The 20,943-nt window shown below is 42.4% G+C and overlaps 1 long non-coding RNA gene across 1 annotated transcript; it reads left to right on the top strand.

Moving 5' to 3' along the window:
* Positions 1 to 549: 549 nt before the first annotated feature.
* Positions 550 to 7,594, top strand: LOC122230602. The gene is made up of 4 exons (XR_006207606.1): positions 550 to 590; positions 3,326 to 3,516; positions 6,153 to 6,233; positions 7,359 to 7,594. It is a non-coding gene; the product is annotated as an uncharacterized LOC122230602 (long non-coding RNA).
* The last annotated feature ends 13,349 nt before the right edge of the window (positions 7,595 to 20,943 follow it).

Genomic DNA, 20,943 nt, shown 5'->3' with positions numbered 1-20,943 from the left:
AATGCTTGCAGAAGGAAAAAAACAAGAGTTTTGAGTAAGACCATCTACTACATGTCAGTGTTTAAAAACACCGAGCTCCAATCATTCTGTCCTCGACTCAGAAAGGGGGTGGGGGAAGGTCACAATAAAAAAGTACAAGTAAATGATGTGTCATCTTGTTGTTTCTTTGGGTTTAGACTGTCATAGACAAAAATCATCTACCTTTACCTCGTAACCCCAAATCAAATCTTGGTGGGAACTTTCTCAAATGCTAGATTTACCATGAAGCATGTTTTGACCTCCCCCAGATCTGGAAAATCACCTCTCATTTTCCTGAATTCCCCTAGCACTTTACTTTGTATTCCTTACACACTATATCTCATCTTATACTCTGTAACTTTGTCATGTAGGAACTGGGAGGTCCATTGCACAGAGGAAGTAAGCCCTGATTTATTCACCTTTGTGAGTTATCTTGTAAAATGACATCACAGTGCCAGATACTTAGCAGGTATTATGGGCTGAATTTGTGTCCCCCTACTATTCATATGTTGAAACCCTAACCCCCAGCATCTCAGCATGTGACTGTATTTAGAGATGAAGACTTTCAGGAGGTAATTAAGTTAAAATGAGGCCTTTTGGGTGGGCCCTATCCAATCTGACTGGTGTCCTTATAAGAAGGGGACATAGCACACACAAACAGACACAAGGGGGCCAGGTGAGGACACGGTGAGAAGCTGGCCACCTGCAAGCCCAGGAGAGAAACCTCAGAAGAATGCAAAATCTGCTGACACCTTTATCTCGGAGTTCCAGCCTCAGGAACTATGAAAAAATAAGTTGTTGTTCAAGCCACCAGGTCTGTGTCATTTTGTTTGACGGCCCCAACACACTAATACAGTAGGTATTCAAATAAATATGACTTGTCATACCCTACTGAGCTCAGCTACCAAGTCATACCATACCAGTCTACACTTGACTGGAACTCAATTTATTTAACTCCTGGAAAGGATATTTCTGAAACAAACAAAGCTAGAGAATGTACTTGCCATTGAAAGAAAGTTGGTAGAATTAATCCATAATGGGCATTCTGTAAAGGTAAGAAGGTTGAGAATTTAAGAATTTGTACCAGAATTGGACAGCCTCTTGATCAAACATCAGCACCACTGTTTGTTTTATTGACTGTGGGTAAGTTATTTTAGCTTTCTATGCCACAACTCCACAACTTTCACATCAGTACAATGGGCGTAATGGTAATTTTCTACTTCATGGGGTTTTTGTGAATATTAAATAAGTTCATGCGAAATGTTCAGAACAGTTCTCCACCACAGAAAGCACTCAAACTTTCTTTTTTAAAAGCTCTTATTTGCTAGAGCTAGTTATGAACTAGGGTGATGATGGCAGCCTCTCTGAAAAGAGCAAATAAATCAGAGTCTGTCTTAGATGACCATATAATTGACAAACGCTGTCTCCTATTCTGACTTACATCCTCAGAATCAGAGAGGAGTTCATAGTTACGGAATCAGAGCCACAACAGCTTAAGGAAGTGGGGTGACAAGAGAGTAGACTTCTTTGGTGCCATTTTACTTAAGAATAGGTGTCCCTTTACAGTTGACTTTCAAGACCATTGACAAATATGTACCCAATACTCACAAGCAGAGAGTTCTGGTGTGGCTTGTGGTATAAGTGTCAGTTTCCAAATGACAGTCATTATTTAAATAGGATCTCCCTACCAGAAAAATGAAGAGGATTCTGGGTCATTTCTAGAGCAGTATTGCTCTATTGATCTAAACATCAGTCAGTTTTATGATGAATCATAACCAAAAGGCAGACAACTGGATATCCAGGCATCCTGGGGGTTATTTACGGTCCTGAGCCCTGAATCCATAGAAGGCAGGGCTGATATGGGAAGCTGATATTACCCACCAATATTCCATGCTGATGTTGCCTTTCCTGGAAAGCTCTAGATGGTTGGGAAATATGACGACCAGCAAGGACCTCAGACACTGCCTCATTCTAGAATTTGCATTAGTGGCCTTCTCTTTATCTTGGGGGGTGAAGTGTCTCATTGAAAGTCATGACCCGATCTCAGTGAGGCCTGGATGACTCAGCCAATTAAGTGTCTGGCTTTTGATTTTGGTTCATGTCATGATCTTACGGTTCATGAGTTTGAGCTCTGCATCGGGGTCTGTGTTGACAGCTTGGATCTGGCTTGGGATTCTCTCTCTCTCCCTCTCTCTCTCTCTGCCTCTGCCTCACTTGTGCTCTCTCTCTCTGTCTCTTAAAAATAAATAAATAAACCTTAAAAAAAGCCACACCCTGATCTCTAAACAGAGAAAAAAATGATATGTTCCTCAGTCTCCTCTGTAAAGTAGAAATACCCATAACATCCCAATCACAAAATTGTTATCTCTCATGAAATAATAAGGTATTCAGGCATTCAGAACAACAATACCTAGTGCATGTGCATGCATTCACATGTACCTGTGCACACACACACACACACACATGCACATTTTCTCTTTTCTCTTTCTCCAAAAATATCAATTCCCACTCCTTTCCAGTTTTTCTTTCTATAGGGGTGATAACTTCAGAATAATGGCTTTCATTTATTGAGCCCTTATTATGTGCCAGGTTCTATTTGATTTTCATAACAACTTTGCAGGGTACATGCTGTCTCTGTGGTATAGATGTGTCTCAGAAAAAGTGAGGAATTTGCCCAAGCTCTCACTGTTGGTGAGTTGTGACGCTGGGATTTGAATCCAAGCTTGCCTGGTAATGGCACCACCCACTTTCCATATTGCCACTTTGATACTTCACAGGAAAGTTTGCACCAAGTTCATCTCATTTATTTATTGAGTCATGAGGACCTTGTCACTTGGTCTAAGCCGGCGCTCGTGGTTCTCAGTTCTTTAAGATGAACAACAGGCTCTTCCCATAATAGAGATCAGCATGGAGGGCATGACCCACTTTTCTCTCTTGCATCAAGACTGGTTATTTTACTGGTGGAAGACATGACTCTGTACAACACGAACATCCGGCAATGTCTCTGCTTCGTGGCTCCGGTTGGGACTGGATAGTGGCAGGCATTCAGTTTCTTCCATCTTGCCTCTGACAGGGATGTGGTTGGGCTGTGAATCACTATTTTAACACTTGCACACAGATGTGTGAGGTTGGACGATACAGGAGTCTGAAGTGGAGTATGAAGAACAGATTGCTAGAGGTGTTGGAAGCTCTCCAAAGTCTCCCAGAAAGCACAGTGGCTCAGGACTTCCAGCTGAAGGTCAGGAACAGTTGCCAGTGAAACAAAGGGTCTACAGCATCACTCTGATCTCTGTTTTCCTTTTACCAGCCCCCATGGGTGTTGCTGCCAGCAGCTCACAATTGAACGCCTCTTCAGAGAATTGTCCTTGGGCCGTTGGAGCTGCCTAGCCCGGCGGGGCCTGGGACTTATGCCCTGACTCCCTCTGTCATCACTCGGGGCACACCAGAGCCAATGACTGGCCAGTGCAGGACTCAAAAGACTCACTCTCTCATCTCAAGGTAGGACAGACTTTATGGTATAGTTTACCCTCAGGGGTTCCCTGTGAGACCAGAATGAGGCTAGACACGACCTGAAACCACTTCTGTGCCTAGATTCTTCTCCTCCCCTGTCTCACTGTTCTCACTTTCTGGCAGGTTTCTCTTGGAAGCTCTCTTTCATAAGTCACCTGCATAAAAATCCCCATCTCAGGGTCTGCTTTCTAGGGTCTAAAGAATTGTCAGGAGCTAGATGACAGCACCGGCAGAGGAAAGATGTAAAGACTATACAGTAGGGGCCACCAGGCTGAGAAGAGGAGGACAAGTGCTGTTTTGACGTCATCCTAGAGAGATGACAGACCCTCTCTAGTATGTTTGTAAGATGGTCGTGGCTCTGTATGTGGCTATGGGTGGTGAGGGCAGAGAGGGGGCGATAGGGAGGGAGAAGAAGAAGACCCAAGAACCTCTTCCACAATTCCTGAATTCTCGAAGAATTACTCCCTCCCCCAACGCTGCGAGATCAATAATCCTTCTTTGACTATTTCCAGAGAGAGTTACACACGCCCAAGTCTAGGCCTTGAATCCTGTTATATTCTTCATTCTCTGAGGAGGCGGGGGAGGATGCATTGTTAGACTAGGCTGTTCCAAGTGTGAGGGGCCTCCTGCCCTGGCACAGTTATTGTCTTTTCTTTTCTACCTGGGCATGGAGGGGAACCCTTGACTCTGGCAGCCATGCAACACTGGGGACCCTCGGGGTCTGGAAGAGAGAGATAGATCCCCAAATCTTTAGAGACAACCAGAGACACTTAATTTCTTTATTCAACCTCAAAATATTTACCTAGCATAAGACATTGTTCTAGACCTTGAGAACCCAAAGGTGGACAAGGTAAGTTGAGCTCTGTCCCCATGGAGATGATGATCCAGAACAGGAGACAAAGAAGTAATCAGGGAAGCTCCATCCAAGGGCTCTGTGCTGTAATCGGTGACCCAGTGTGCTGTGGGAACTTGGAAGAGTGGCAGCTTTACAGATTTGGGGGTGAGGTGGGGACACCTTCCCAGAAACCTGACCCTGAAGCTAAGGACAAGCTGGAGCTGCCTAGTCAAAAAAAAAAAAAAAAAAAAGAAAGAAAGAAAAGAAAAAAGAAGAAAAAAAAAGGTGGGGGGTATATTTTTGCATGAGCAGGAGGGAACTCTAAGCAAAGATCGGGAAGCAAAGAAAGCTGGGGATTTCACAAGGCCAGAGGAAGTTGAGAATGTTTAGAGCACAGAAGCAGAGGTCACACTGGCAGGTGCACGGATCATTTTGAAAGCCAAGTTAAGGAACTTGGGTTTTACCATATGAGCAATGGGTGGGCATCAATAAATTCTTAACATGAAGAATGCATATACTATTTTTAGAGAGATCACTGTGGCTTTTTCATGAAGAGTAGAAAAAGAAAATAAGTTAGAAAGTTCTTAGCACAGCTTAGGAAAGAAGGGGGTGGGGAGGGAAAAAGAGAGAGAGAGAGACACAGAGAGAGAGAGAGAGAGAGTAGTGGCCCGAGCTGGACAAGAGATAGTATAGAGATAAAATTTCCTTAGAAGGTCAGATAAACAGGACTGGATGATTTGGTGTTGAAGCAGAGGGAAAGAAGCGAGGGAGAGCAAGTAATCAAGCTGATTTTGTGGTTTGGGGTTTGATGGTAGGGCCATTCATCAGAATAGGAAACAACAAATAAGAGAAGATTGGTGGAGGAAATGAATCCGGTTTTGGAACAATATGACTTTGAAGGATCTGTAGAACATCCTAGAGGACAGTTGCATTTATGGTTCTAGAGCCTAAGAGAGAATTCTGGGCTTTACATCTAAATGTGGGAGTCCCTGGGATAAAGACCATAGCTGGTACATGGGTTTAGGTGAGAATATCCAGGGAGAATGTGTAAGAACAAGAAGGTAAGAGGGCCTAGGTCTAAAACCTGAGTGATCACTAGACCTCCAAAGAAATATCTACACCAAGACTATTCAAAGACTGGGGCATTGCCTCGGTGGTGGATAAGATGGTCATAGCAATGATGATGATAATGATATTAACCACTAATTGTTCCTGAATGCTTACTATTTGTTATACACCTTATAGATTCTTCTCTCAGTTTTATGAGGTATGCATTATCATTATTCCCACGTTACAGACAAGAATACAGATTCAGAGAGGTCGCATAACTTGCTGGAGTCCACATGGCTTGGAAAGAGCAGAGCCGGGGTCCCCATCCAGGCCTGTCTTTTCAGGGCTCTCACTTGCCATGTTTTTAATGGAGGTCTCAGATACAACCCCAAGACTTTCCAAATCTCAGTGCGTGGATTAAATTAGACACACTGCCCTCTGGGGGTAGATTTAAGTGCAATCTGATTTTGTCAAAAGTGTTAATGAGCTATTCATGCTACTGATAATAACTAGTAGTCAGAATATTGCCTGTGCGAGTTGTCCCAATTCCTCATGAGTGTTAGGGACAGAAGATAGAACATCACAGCCCTCTAGAAAAGGAGGGCTAAAGGGCATCTCAGAACATCTCATCACAACCTCCTCTACAGCCGAGAAAGCGCAAGTCTCAGGTCACTCAAGAGCATAAAGCAAATGCCAGGGTCTTTTGGGGCTCCTTTCACTACGATCTTATTTTTTTTAGTTTCTCACAGCAGAAAAGTATGCCCCACGTGCCCTGTTCTGGCACCCTGGAGAAATGAGAAGCCTCAGGTCAAGCCAGAAGGTAGGCTGGGCATCACTATCCCCAATCCTGAGTACTGTCTGCATTGCCTTCCTCTGAGTACATGGCATACTCATGCAGGGGGAGAAGGCATGTTTTCTGAGCCCACATGTCTGGGCACAGCACGTGCTTGGGCTTCCTGTCCCATGTGCACTGAAGTTGGATCTCATTTCTATTTCTCTTGTGAGCTGTTTGCACTTTTGGGTAAGGCAGACTTATTTGGAATCAGTTGTAGCTGCCAGTTATGGGAACGTTCATGACACTTCTCTGTGGGACAGCCATCTGAGAGGGAACCCAGGGTCACAATTGTGCTGTCTCCTATAGACTTTGAATAGACGTTGTCAGGGGCAAAGTATGTGTGTGTGCCCTGGAAAGTCTCCCTCTGCCGTCCCATCTGATCCAGGCGAGGGTGGCCTCTGTTGGCAACCTGGGAACACAGGACATAATGCCATTCAGGCACCAGGTCTTCCCAAATGTAAATTTCAGCTAATGTCTCAAAGTTGGGAGGAAAAGCAAGAAGGAAATGAGCATTTACTGCATCTACTATGGGTGGCCCTGAGACACTTCTTTGCATAAATAACTTCTTTGAATCCTCACAAGATACTTACGAAATGAACCTTATTGATCTAATTTTTCAGACAAGAAAATAGAGGCTCAGAGAAGTAATTTGCTTGGATCAAAAGCAAGCAGTGTCCCTGCCCTCCTAATCTTGTTTCCTCTAAGTGGCTTCCTGTATTTTGGGCAGTCTCCACCCTCTTACATTTGTGGGGGCTTTTGAGTTTGCAAAGCACCACTATTTCTCTTATCACCATTTGGATGGTATTATCACCATTTCATAAACAAGGAAACTGAAGTGCATAGAAGATGAAGATTTTGCTTGAGAACATACCTCTTACAAATGGGGCAACCAGAGTTGGAAACTGGATCTTCTAACAGCTTTGAAACAGCCAGTGTATGGGGAAGACCCTCCATGAGTGGAATATTCTTCCACTTATTCCCTGATGCCCATGTGCCCAAAGAGCTCTTTTTCATCCTTCAAGCCCCAAAGCATGATCATGATACACATTTATGAAACACTTACTGCATACCTGCTGCTCTTATGTATGCTTTCACTTGTTTGCTCCGCAGAATCACCGTGTGAGATAGACACCTTCAGTGTCCCCATTTGACAGATGAGGAAATTGAGCCTGGAGAGATTCAGAACTTACTGAGGTCACACAGCCGATCAGGGGCTGAGCTGGGCTTTAAACCCAGGCAGAACTACTCAATATACTGGACTCTTTATTCTACACGTGCAGCCTCTCAGATGGTGTCCTTATTGTTTGGGATGTCTGTCCTCACTCCCCACTCCTGTTCTGCTTCCTTTGCCCTTCTTAAATAAACTCATTGTTGAAAATATATTATTTCATTGAATTTATTTACTTGTATCTCTTTTTACCATTGCACTGTGAGCTCCCTGGGGACAGGAACCACATCTTACTTATGGGTTTAACTGCTAGTGTTTGTCATGGTGCCTGGTGAGAAATGGCAAACTAAAAGTTGCTGGCTTCCAATGGAAGGATGTGCTAGCAGGTGTCATGGCTACAATGTTATAGCTTTCCAGAATGTGTTTTCTCTTATATTGAACAAAGTCATTCTATCTTGATAACGTCTCCCATTGTCTTACGGTTTTTATTTGTTTTCATTTAGTGGTTCCCCACTGAGAATGTGAGGAGATGTGTGTTAATGTTTCAATTTGTTGCAATGATTGGGGTCCCTGTTACCTTTTAGTGGGCCCGGATGTGGAATGCTGCTATGGACTGAATGTTGTGTCTGCCTCAAATTCATATGTTGAAAACCTAATCCCAAATGTGATAGTATTTGGAGATGGAATCTTTGGCAGGGAATTAGGTTTAGATACTATCAAGGGTAGACTCCCCCTTGATGGGATTAGTGTCCTTATAAGAAGAGGAAGAGACACCAAAGCTTACTCTGATTGCCACAGGAGGACACAGCAAGAACATGGCTTCTGACAAACTAGGAGTAAGGCTCTCACTAGACATTGGCACCTCGATCTTGCATTTTCCAGCCTCCAGAACTACGAGAAATAAATGTGTACTGTTTAACGCACACCATCTACAGTATTTTGCTATGGCAGCTCAGGCAGACTAAAACAGAGTTTACAATCTTCCAGTGTAATGTGCAGGACAGTCCCACATGATTGAGATTTTTTTCTACCGTGAATACCAAAGGGCTCCTATTCTAAACACTGGTCATTAGATCCATATATGTGTACCTGGACGATGGTCCCCTAGGCCAAAACATCTGGTCAAGCTGAACTTCTTCAGGGCTTATGGAAGGCTACTGAAAAATCCCAGGTTTCTCTGAGAAAGGAAGGAAAAGATGGGTAAAGCCAGCCTGAGACAGAAGTCAAAGGTCCCAGCATCTTTCTTAAGAAAGTTCTTCACTATCCTCTCAAATAGGTCGTATCTGCAGTTCTGCTGGGGAGCACTGGTATTAGAAGACTGGTATTCCAAGACTAGCTGGGGAAAGGCGATCCCTTGGGCTTACATAACCTGCAGTCAAAAAGACACACCTTTGAGAGAAGAGCGGAGCACCATGTTACCTGTGCCCCACATACCTCACTAGTGTCTAAAGGATACTAATGTCTTCCTAATTATAGTTAGCCACATTTGTCTCCTTCAAGAACCTCTGGGACCTCAGAGTCGTTCATGTATGGAAAAGAGGGGTCCCTGCCATGGTAACAAAATGTCTGTGACGTGACTAGGTGATTGAATGGAGGGAGGCAGAGACTGCACTCTGAGGGAGGATATGAATGAACATGATGACCCCTGTCCTCTCCATCTCCCTCGCCGGTTCCCCTGGTTCTGCAAGCCCTGTGGACCTCACCGGACGGGAGAGATTTTGATTCACCTGGGTACCCTCCTGTGCTCTACAGCAGGGGAAGGGAGAAACTTTCCCTTTCTCAGACATGTCCCCTCCTTTTGGTGATCTAGCACGTTAGTAAGTGAGGCTAAAGGAGAAACCACACCATGATGTGGCCCCAGAGCAGAAGCGCTTCTCACTGATAGCCTCATTGTGGTTACGATGTAAACTCCTCCACCCTTCTTTCTCATCCCCACCCCTAAAAATGTTTCCTGTTATTGACAAACCTAAAGAGACCAAACAAAGGGACCAAAGCCATGGAAGTTTCTTTAGAGTTTCTTTTGCCATGCCTACCTTGCAGAAAGTGGAAATGTTTTCCAAGATAAGGGGAAAAGAGACCACAAATTATAAGGTATGTTTGATGGACAGTTCCAGATCCTGCCTGCCACAGCGGCCCTCATTATTCCTGATAAAATGTTAGCCCCTTCTTTTATTTTCTCAAATACCAATAGGCGTTCAAGGCCTCCAGCATGATGTGAAGCTTATTCTGGAAAGGCTGAGCTCTCCACAGAGACTCGGGGCAAAGAAACATAATTAAAGGCCTTTATCAACTCTTCTATCATCTTGTCCCAGTTTTATATAATGCTCTTGACGAAGGCAGAGAATGGCAATAAGTAATTAGTTTCTTCTCACAGAGAATTACATGGGAATAGGAAATCACACAGGAATAAGTTCGGAGAGCAACCTGTCCTGTGGTCTCAGAGTCCTAAGAACATAGTCTATTTCTAAGAGAGGAGAGAGGCAAGTCAGTACTTTTACGGGATGTCTATGCCTGTGGAGGGGGTATGAATGAGCTAGTTATGCCGTAAAATAGCCACATCATTTCTTGCCACCTTTTTCTGCTTCCAGCCCATATACACCTCATGTGTTTCTTGGCTTCCTTATTCGGATGAGGTACCAACGTCCAAGTGAGCTGAGGGTGTCGTTTTAAATGCTGCCCTTTGAGACGGGGTGGTGGCCGGGCCCACAGGAAATGAAGAAAGCTGATAGGCCGAACCTTTGAGCTCCACACTGAGGCCCGGAATCAGGACACTTGCTCTTGAGGACAAGAACTACTTTGTAAAGAATAACCAATGAACCCGCAGCCCAAAGGCTCTGTGCTTAAGCTGAGCCAAGCCCCGAAACTCATTTTTCCATAAACAAGGCTCAGCCTTAGACATAACTCTCTTTAGGCTCTCTGATGACTTCATTTACTAGGCATGCCAAAGTGCCCAGATGTATGACTCCCCATTCACTGGGGAAACTGATCTTGTCCTCTGGTTTGGTATTAGCAGAAATGTCATTTATCAGAGCTTTGCAAGGAGATCACCTACCCATAATTCATCTCTTAGGACTCTGAGGTCATTTTGAGGGTGACTGTCTTCCCCTGCCTCCACTTGCCACAGTCACACATACTCTATTCCTTAGGTATCTGGACCTCCAGTTCCCTCACGGAGTGCGTGTTTCGTTGACAAAGACTGCCACAGCCCTTTGAGTCTCTTGGATATTTCTATGCATGAATGGCTTATTATTAAAAAAAAAAAAAAAAGAGGAAAAGACTTACTATCTTCACTGTAGTCTTTTTAATGTAAAATAATTCCAGTGACAAACAGCGGTAAAACAAGCTCATTTCCCTGCCAAACATGTTTCAAGTTGGACAGGAGTTTCTCATCTGTCCTCACTGCTGGAGAGAAAGTAGGGTGATCAGGAGAAAAGCTAGACCGCGACAAAAGTGCTTCATTAAATTGGGGGAGTGGGACTGAGGCAATAAGGCGGGAGAAAACAAGACACTTCTCTAAATTTTTATATGGCTCAGCTTTTTTATTTAGGTGGTTTCAGACAGATGGCAGAAGTTAGTTTCAGCTTCCCATCAGCTGGCAGTCGCGGAGACAATTGTGAATTCCCATGTAGATAGTCTGCTAGGTTTTCTGTAACTCCAGGCGCCACATCTCCTGACTTGCCAGGCCATGCTAATTTCAACTGCACTCTCCCCTTCTTTCTATAAAAATCTTGACTTTTTCATGTTTCAATTTTTGTTCAGTTTTGATTGTTTATTAAAGTATAATTTGCATACAGTAATGTATACAAACCTTAAGTGTACCTCTTGAGAGTTTCACCTAGGTACACGCCTGCACAGACAGAGTATTTCCAGAACCCAAAGAGGTTCCTTTGTGCCTCTTACCAGTCCTAGGAATAGTCCTACTTCTGGCTATGTCATCTTTTTGCTTTGCCTGTTGTAGAACTCCATAGAAATGGGACCACACAGTGTGGAGTCTTTTGGATCTGACCTCTTTCATTCAGTATAACACCACTGAAGGACACTTGGGTGGCTCAGTTGGCTAGGCATTGGACCTCGGGTAGGTCATGATCTCACGGTTTGTGAGTATTGGACCTTGGCTCAGGTCATGATCAGGTCTGTGAGTTTGAGCCCCGCGTTGGGCTCTGTGCTGACAGCGTGGAGCCCAGCCTGCTTCGGATTCTGTGTCTCCCCCTCTCTCTATTCCTCCCCTGCTCTCTCTTTCTTCTCTCCCTCCCTCTCTCAAAAATAAACATTAAAATAATTTTAACACCTGTGAGTCTCGTCCATTTCAGTGTACATAATAGTAGCTTGCTCCTTTTTATTTCTGTGTAGTATTCTAATTTGTAAATACACCATGACTTTTGGTGGTGGAAAATTTGGTCACCCTACCTACAGGACATCTGACATCAGCAAAGAGTGGGACAAAAGTACAAGGACTGTCAAGTATGATACAAGGGTTCAGATACCCATTGGCTCTGCCACAGATTAGCTTTATGCCCCTGGGGAAGTTACTTAATTTATCTGAGCTTGTCTTTCATGGCATGATATATTTAATATGTGCTATTACAGAGAATCATCCCAGAATGGAGTTCAGGAAATTGGTTCCAAAGATTTCTCATTTCTAGAGACACATACTAATTATTGAATGCTCATCCAACAGATGATTGCAAAGCAATTACCATATTCCAGGCACTGTTCCAGCGGTGGATCAGATGGACAGTTTATCCTCATAGCTATAGGGGAGATGGATACCAAAGAATCAAACATTTAAATGAACAAGATAATTTAGATATCAATAGGTGTCGATGTAGAAAATAAATAGGTCAAGGAGATAGAGTAGTGGTTGTCAGGTGCTATTCTAGATCAGGAGGGGGACAAGAACACAGAGGAAGCCATAGTTAAGTAAAGAGCCAAACAGTGTGCATTATTCATTTATCTAACTCTGGGGAAAGAGACTTCCAGGCAGAGGGGAAAGCAAGAAGCAAGGTCTCTAGACAGACATGTGTTTGGCACATCTGAGTAACAGCAAGGCCCCCCAAAGTGCTGAAAGTGGAGGGAATGGGTTGGGGGTGGGGATAGTGAAAGTGGTTGAGGTTAGAAAGGTGGTTGGGGGCCAGACTCTATGGACACCTCCCACTCACTTTCCATCAGAAGCTTCCATATGTGCCTTATGAGCTGCTGGGAAAACAGGGAAGGGCAGGGGGATGGGATTAAGTGACTTCTCTAAGATCATTTGGAAGATCTAAGATCTAAGTTCTAAGATCATTCCCATGTTGCCTGACAGTAAATAATATCATCTCATCAGCAGGGGAAATGAATGACTAAATGTGAATGATTTGGGGGCAACATCCACCGAATGATTACTGAGGCTTAAAATAGCCTGGCATGTTCTATAGAGCAGGGGTAGCTGACTTCAGCCCGTGGGCCAGATCTGGCCTGCTGCCTGTTTTTGTAAGGCTCACGAGCTAAAATGGTTTTCACATTTTAAACGGTTAACAAAAATCAAAAGAGAAATAATATTTTTAGACATGTAAAATGATATGAAATTCAAGCTTGTGTCCATAGAGTTTTATTGGAATACAGCTGTGCTCATGCGTTTCTGGATGTTCTATGGCTGCTTTAAGTGCTATGATGGTGGGGTTGAGTAGTTGTGATAAAGACCGTATGCCCCCCTCAAAATAAAAAAAATATATATATTTACTATCTGGCCTTTTGTGGAAAGTTTCCTGACCAATCTTCTCTGTAGCGTAAAAGCTGTGAGTTCAGCAAGTGAAATACCTACCCCCCAAATACCAAACTTTAAATAATACAATATTTTTGAGAAATGTCCAGGACAAATATGTTGCAAAATACACTCTTAGATAACTGGGCTGCCTTGCTGTGTGGAGTTGCCAGCCATATGCCATTATAGGCAAAATAAAGATTCTTGATTTTGGAATATTTGACCTGCGTGCCTTCTCTGCACCAGCAACTAAGTAATGGGTCTGGACTTTTGTTTTATTAAGGCTACTACTCATATGTAGCAAAAAATACCTACAGGCCCATATGATCATGCTTATTTTTCACTTTTCTATATCAGTGGATATATTCCTAAATGGATGTGAAGCACTGAGAAAGAGCAAGCATGTGTGGAAGGTGAGGGAGAAGGAAGGGCGTTATGGACTGGATGTTTGTGCCCACTGCCCCCCTCCCAAAAAGTCATATGTTGAAGCATGATAGTATATTTAGGCAGGGCCTTGGGGAAGCAGTTAGGTTTAGATGAGGTCACAAGGGTAGAGCCATCATGATAGGATTAGTGTCATAAGAAAAAAGAGACGAGAGTTCTCTCTTCCTCTGTCTGCCATGTCGTTACACAATAAGAAGGTGGCCCAACTGCCAGCCAGACAGAAAGCCTTCACCAAGAACTAAGTCTGTTACATGTTGATCTTGGACTTCCCAGCTTCTAGAACTATGAGAAAAAAAAATTCCTATCGTTTAAGTTATACAGTATATGTTATTTTGTTATAGCAGCCCGAGCAGACTAAGACAGAGGAGGAGGAAGCTAAAGAGAGACAGAACACATTCTTACTTAACTCATTGGTAATTCTTTCTTTTATTTTAAGGTTTATTTTGGGGGGGGGTGCAAAGGGGCAGAGAGAGAGGGAGAGAAAGAATCTCAAGCAGGCTTTGCACTGACAGCACAGAGCCTGATGCGGGGCTCAAACTCACGAACCAGGACCTCATGACCTGATCTGAAGTTGGACGCTTAACCAACTCAGCCACCAGATGCCCCAATTATTTCTAATCTTTCAAGAAAATAGAAATTTCAGGAGAATCCTTACCAACCTTGAGTCTTAGGTAGTGTTAATATATAGATTTTCTATAAATATTACTGTCCCCAGTCAATGCTAACTCTGTGGTTTATTCTCTTACTTGTATGGGTTAAAGGCCAATAAATCCTGAGAACCATCTCCTATATTCCTGATAGATATCACTCTGAGATGTTAAGGAATGTGACAAAAGTTTTCTCATTAATAGAGAAAAGAAGAAATAAACTATAATTTATTGAAAGCCTGAACTGGGCCCACCTTTATTATATGCTATCTCCATAATGTCTTTAACAACATTTTAAGGTAGTTACCATTACTATTGTCATTTTACAAGAATGACACTGAGGCTTGGATACAAGAGACAAGTGATGCTCAAGGTCACATAGCTATCAAGTGGTGGGACTGAACTTGCAGCTTAGCTCTACTTATGACAAGGTCTCCACTCTTCAAAATGAAAGATGCCCCTTTCTAGCAGACCCTTGGCTCTCATGAAAACCTCTTCACTCTAGGTGCCAGGGAAGAGAAAAAACTTCCCTAAAGTATGCTAGAAAAAGGAAGACTGAAAAATTTCAGACTAAGGGCAAGAAATCCCCTATAACAACAACTTTATTTTAGAACTATAGAAAGTCCCCTCTGTCTGGAACACTAAAGCATCTGAACAATCATCCAATGGGAGGCCTGCGGTGGTCACTCAGCTGGAGAAGGCACTAAAGGGCCAGCTTTTCCCCAGACTTTCTCCACTGCCTGTCCCCCCACTGGCAGTGGGTACTGACCGTGCACTTTGGAGTCTCTAGAACAACTGAAAGTCAATGGTAAAGGACTATTTTCTGATCTTCTTTTATTCATGGTCTTTAGGGAGCAGAATATAGAGAAGTGGGTTCTTCCCAAAGCTCTGAACGATCCTTTGTAAGACACTGGGAAATCTATCTGCTTTTGAGGATTCAGTCTGTCTATGCAGAGAGTAAAGTGTTTTAAGTTCTTCTGATGATTTTATATATTTCTCCTTAACTCCTGGCCCTTGTCACACTTTTCTGTTTTGAATTTTTTGTTGAGCACCTATTAAATGCATAAAATTGTACTTCATGCATTGCTGAATGTGAATTGACAAGCAGCCACTCCCATCCCCCAAACCCAATCAAGAGTTTACCACATAGTGAAACAATCTGACCACAGTACAAATCTTTTACGAATCTCTTACAAATGACCTCTTCTCTTCCTTAAATTACTTGAATAATTACGTGATTTTGTCTCAGTGTGTCTTAGGAGATGCTTCATGACTGGAGAATGTGAAGGGCAAGATTATATCCCTTCCATTAAAGAGTTTAGGTGCCTTTATTTTATAGCAGGATAGAAGTTTGCCAACGGGATGTACATCAGTATTGGAGAAATTCCAACCTGGGTTCAAATGATAGCATTTATTACCGTGTCACTTTGGACAAGGCATCCAAGTTCCCTAAGTCTAGAATATCTCTTTTTAAAATGGACACAAGAAGGGCACCTGGGTAGCTCAGGCAGTTAAACTAGCCTGACTCTTGGTTTGGGCTCAGGTCATGATCACACGGTTCGTGAGTTCCAGCTACACATCGGGCTTTGCACAGTCAGCTCAGAACCTGCTTGGGATTCTCTCTCTCTCCCTCTCTCCCTGCCCCACCCCTGCTCACTCTCTCTCTCTCAACATAAATTAATAAACGTTATATATATGTGTGTGTATATATATATATGTGTGTGTGTGTGTGTGTATACACATATATAAATCAAATCAAATGGACACAAGAAAAGTAAGTAGTTTATAGAATCGCCCTGAGCTTAGATGGTGTTTGATGTGTCTGGTGTGGAGTAAGTATTGACTAAGTGTCATCTGCAATTTCTAACCTTCCACACATTGAATTGAGTTAATTAACTCCTTAGACAAAGCACGTGCACTCTTTGGGGAATGATCCATTTTGTATTATTTTCCTCTCACCTTGCTTTTATGGAGGAATGCCTTAAAAATGGTACAAAAGAGTTTCAAAAAGGAAAGATTAAACAGTTATACAGCTTCCTGTATTGAAGAACCACTGAGAGCCTTTACTATAGTACTAAGCATTTATGCATTATTTGGTAACAAGGAGAAAGAGTGTGCAGTGTTTTGCTAAGTGTTTCAACCAGAGAATTCTTTGATCTTCTTCTTCTTCTTCTTCTTTTTTAAACAGATGAACCTTGTAAATTGAATATTCCAAAGAACAAACCCTAGGACAGGCTGATTTAGGAATTGCTGCAAGGAAAATTGACTCATAATTAAGAGAAGAGAATAAATTTGCATTCTCTGCATACTACATATATTGAATAGTTTAATGTAAAAAAAAAGAAAATATATTAAGACCATAACAAAATATATAAGAATATTTCAAAATATTGGCATATGAATGACTTCATGTGCCTAGAACAAATGAAAAAATTGCAAAGGTAAATATCAGAGGGCTGGATTATATAAGAGCCTAAATATTTCTTAGGCCAAAAAAAAAAATCTTAAATTTAAGAGGCAAAAGTCAAACTAAAAAAAACATTTCTTAAAATAAAATAATCAAGGCGCCTGGGTGGCTCAGTCACTTAAGCGTCTGACTTCGGCTCAGGTCATGAACTCATGGTTTGTGAGTTCAAGCCCCGCAACAGGCTCTGTGCTGACAGCTCAGAGCCTGGAGCCTGCTTCAGATTCTGTGTCTCCCTCTCTCTCTGCCCCTCTCCTGCTCATGTGCTGCCTCTCTCTCTTAAAAATACACAAACATTGAAAAAAAAATTTTTTTTAAATAATCATCTACTAAAATATTGAATGAAGAACATTATATAAACAAATGGTCAAAAGATATCAATTATAGTCAGAGGAGCCAAGATGGCAGAACAGCATGGAAGTTTTTTATGTGTCTCGCATCCATGAAATACAGCCAGACCAACACTAAACCATCTCACACCTAGAAAACTGGGGGATTAACACAACAATCTGCACAACCTGAACCACAGAATTCAGCAGGTACACAGCACAGAGAAGGTGAACCTAGGGAGCTGAACTTGGGGAGCGAGAAGCCACAAGGGGCAGGGAGGTGCTTTTGCGGGTGGAGACAAGATGGAGATGGGGGGGAGGGGAGAATACGAGGAAAGCACCCCTCCCCAAAAGCAGCTGGAGAGAAAGTGGAAAATTGGAAACAGCCGCAGGGACTAAACTAAAAAGGGAGAAAGGAGAAAGCAGAGGGTTTAATTCCATTAAGACTGTAAACAAGGGGAGCGCAAAGGCTGCAACTCCGCAGCTCCCTACCTGGCGGTGCTCTGGTGGGAAGGGCGAAGCCCCAGGAGCAGAGTGGGGTCCGGGAGGTTCTCGGGCCACACGGGCAAAAGCGGCTCCACTGCTGGAAGGACATTTGGTAGAGACCGTTGAAGCCACCTGGTCCCGGCAGACCCCGGAAGGCGGCCACATTCGCTGGTGCTGGAACAAGGTCGTTAAGGGTGAAGCCTGGTGCCGGATGTGTGTTGCGATTTTCCATAATCCCTGAAACGCTGCTGCTACAGTCTCGTGAACTTTTTCCGGGGCGGGTGGCACCTGGCTGCAGTCTCGGGGCACCGGCAGCAGCAGGGTCCAGTGGACGTACCTGGGTGCAGCTGATATTCCGCCCTTGCTCATTCGGCCATTGCTCAGTGAGACCCTCCTGCAGAAGGGCGGAACAAGTCAAAGTCGCAGTCCTTCGGAAGTAAGGGGCCAGGGAAAACAGCCGCATCTGAGACAAAACAGGAGAGAGGTGCTGCCTGGGACCTGGTCACGGAGAGTGAAAGAGCGGGGAGTGGACGAAAGCTGAGGACAGAGGACGGATGTGCTGCTGACCCAGGAGAACAGCCTGGGTGGCTGGGTGACGCCATTTTAACCGCTCCAGCGGATGCGCATGCGCACCTACGAGCACCGCAACGCTCCGCCCCAGTAGGCCAGCAGCGCCATCTAGTGGAGAGAGGAGCCATTACACTGAGCCCCGCCCAACTGCGCCAACCTCGCTCTTCAAGAACACAAGTCTCACCACCTGCTTAATTTATGGACTATAAAGCGCTTCATAGTCTGACTTCTAGGGGAAAACGAAGCAACTTCAGTCCTACTTCAATCTGTTAGCAGGTTCATCTATTCAATTTTCTTTCTTTTTTTCTCTTTTACACTACATTTCTTTTTCTCCAATACAGAGAAAAAATTTATTTTTATTTTCAATTTTTATTAAAAATATTTTTCTTTCATTTTTTTACTATATGTTTTACTTTTGTGTAAATTGTTTCAAATTCTATTTTACTTCCGTTATTTTATTTTAGTCTACTTCAGTGTATTCACTTTTTCAAATTTTCAAACGATTTCTTTTTTTCTTTTTCTTTTTTCTCTTTTTTGTTTCTTTTCTTATTCTTGAATGCAGAAAGAAAAACTTCATTTTTACTTTCAATTTCTATTAAAAATATTTTTCTTTAATTTCTTCTTACTATGTTTTTCACTTTTATGTAAATTTTTTCAAATTCTACTTTACTTCCCTCATTTTATTTTAGTCTACTACAATGAATTCACTTTTTCAAATTTTCAAACGATTTCCTGTTTTTCTTTTTCTTTTTTCTCTTTTTTGTTTCTTTTCTTTTTCTTGAATACAGAAAGAGAAAAAATTCATTTTTCTTTTTAATTTTTCCTGAAAATATTTTTCTTTAATTTTTTCTACTATATTCTTTACTTTTGTGTAAATTTCTTCAAATTCTATTTTACTCCCATCATCTCCATTTAGTCTACTTCAGTGCATTCATTTTCTCAAAATCTCAAACGATTTCCTTTTTTTCCCCCATTTTTTTCTCTAATCAGTCAAACCACTTTCACCACCCAGACCAAAACAAACCTAGGATCTAACATCATTTATGTGACTTTGTGTGTGTATGTTTAATTTTTTAACTTTAATTTTTTTAATTTTAATTTTTCTACCTAATTAATTCCTTTTCTCCCTTCAAAATGACAAAAAGAAGGAATTCACCCCAAAAGAAAGAGCACGAAGAAATGACAGCCAGGGATTTAACCAATACAGATACAAGCAAGATGTCTGAACCAGAATTTAGAATCACGATAGTAAGAATACTAGCTGGAGTCGAAAATAGATTAGAATCCCTTGCTGCAGAGATAAAAGGAGTAAAAACTAGTCAGAATGAAATAAAAAAATGCTATAACTGAGCTGCAAACACGAATGGATGCCATGGCAGCAAGGATGGATGAGACAGAACAGAGAATCAGGGATATGGAGGACAAACTTATAGAGAATAATGAAGCAGAAAAAAAAGAGGGAGATTAAGGCAAAAGAGCAGGAGTTAAGAAGTAGAGAAATCAGTGACTCATTAAAAAGGAACAACATCAGAATCATAGGGGTCCCAGAAGAGGAAGAGAGAGAGAAATGGGGGCAGAAGAGTTCTTTGTGAGCAAATCATAGCGGAAAACTTTTCTAACCTGGGGAAAGACACAGACATCAAAATCCAGGAAGCACAGAGGACTCCCATTAGATTCAACAAAAAACGACCATCAACAAGGCATAACATAGTCAAATTCACAAAATACTCAGGCAAGGAGAGACTCATGAAAGCAGCAAGAGAAAAAAGTCCCTACCCTACAAGGGAAGGCAGATCAGGTTTGCAGCAGACCTATCCACAGAAACTTGGCAGGCCAAAAAGGAGTGGCACGATACATTCAATGTGCTGAATCAGAAAAATATGCAGCCAAGAATTCTTTATCCAGCAAGGCTGTCCTTCAAAAGAGAAGGGGAGATTAAAAGTTTCCCAGAGAAACAAAAATTAAAGGAGTTTGTGACCACTAAACCAGGCCTTCAAGAAATTTTAAGGGAGACTCTCTGAGGGGAGACAAGATGAATAAATAAATAAATAAGTAAATAAATAAATAAATAAATACCAAAAGCAACAAAGATTAGAAAGGACCAGAGAACACCACCAGAAACTCCAACTCGACAGGCATCATAATGGCAATAAATTCATATCTTTCAGTACTCACTCTAAACAAAAGCAGGAGGCATCACAATCCCGGACTTCAAGCTATACTATAAAGCTGTAATCATCAAGACAGTATGGTACTGGCACAAGAACAGACACTCAGATCAATGGAGCAGAACCCAGAAATGGACCCACAAATGTATGGCCAACTAATCGTTGACAAAGATCAATGGAGCAGAACCCAGAAATGGACCCACAAATGTATGGCCAACTAATTGTTGACAAAGCAGGAAAGAATAACCAATGGAATAAAGACAGTCTCTTCAGCAAGTGGTGCTGGGAAAACTGGACAGTTACATGCAGAAGAATGAACATGGACCACTTTCTTACACCATACACAAAAATAAACTCAAAATGGATGAAAGACCTCAATGTAAGACAGGAAGCCATCAAACTCCTCAAGGAGAGAGCAGGAAAAAACCTCTTTGATCTTGGCCACGGCAACTTCTTACTCAACACGTCTCTGGAGGCAAGGGAAACAAAAGCAAAAATGAACTACTGGGACCTCATCAAAATAAAAACTTCTGCACAGAAAAGGAAACAATCAGCAAAGCTTAAAGGCAACCGACCGAATGGGAGAAGATATTTGTAAATGACAAATCAGTTAAAGGGTTCATATCCAAAATGTATAAAGAACTCATCAAACTCAACACCCCAACAAACAAATAATCTA

The sequence above is a fragment of the Panthera tigris genome, chromosome C2, assembly GCF_018350195.1.
Source record: "Panthera tigris isolate Pti1 chromosome C2, P.tigris_Pti1_mat1.1, whole genome shotgun sequence".
NCBI lineage: Eukaryota > Metazoa > Chordata > Mammalia > Carnivora > Felidae > Panthera > Panthera tigris.
Note: the sequence above shows the minus strand (reverse complement) of the source record. Positions and strands in the feature narration are given on the sequence as shown.